The sequence below is a fragment of the Cyphomyrmex costatus genome, unplaced genomic scaffold, assembly GCF_001594065.2.
Source record: "Cyphomyrmex costatus isolate MS0001 unplaced genomic scaffold, Ccosl1.0 scaffold2671, whole genome shotgun sequence".
In the NCBI taxonomy this organism is placed as follows: Eukaryota; Metazoa; Arthropoda; class Insecta; order Hymenoptera; family Formicidae; genus Cyphomyrmex; species Cyphomyrmex costatus.
In genome coordinates, this window is record NW_017276770.1 from 696 (window position 1) to 1,125 (window position 430).

Below are 430 nucleotides of genomic sequence, written 5' to 3' on the forward strand. Positions count from 1 at the left end.
GAAAAAGTATTATTAATGAAAGTGGCCTTACATTAATACAAAATGTTACAGGTAATTTATTTTCTATTTTTTAGTGAAAAAAATTTTAAATAATTATTATTATCTCATCTTTCACGACTTATAGATTAATAATAAGAGATAGATTAATAGATTACAGATTAATATAGTGAAAGAAATTACTTTCTTTACGTTTTATAGATTATAGATTAATATAGTAAAAGAAATTACTTTCTTATTATTATTACTTTCGTATTATTATTATAGATTATAGATTAATATAGTGAAAGAAATTACTTTCTTTACGTTTTCTGCTATTATAAAATTAATTTTTTTCTTAATTTAAATTTCAACTTTTTATTAGATTAGAACTACCATCAAATCAACGAACTCAACTGATACTCCGGTCGTTCATAAAGTCACATAAATTTAG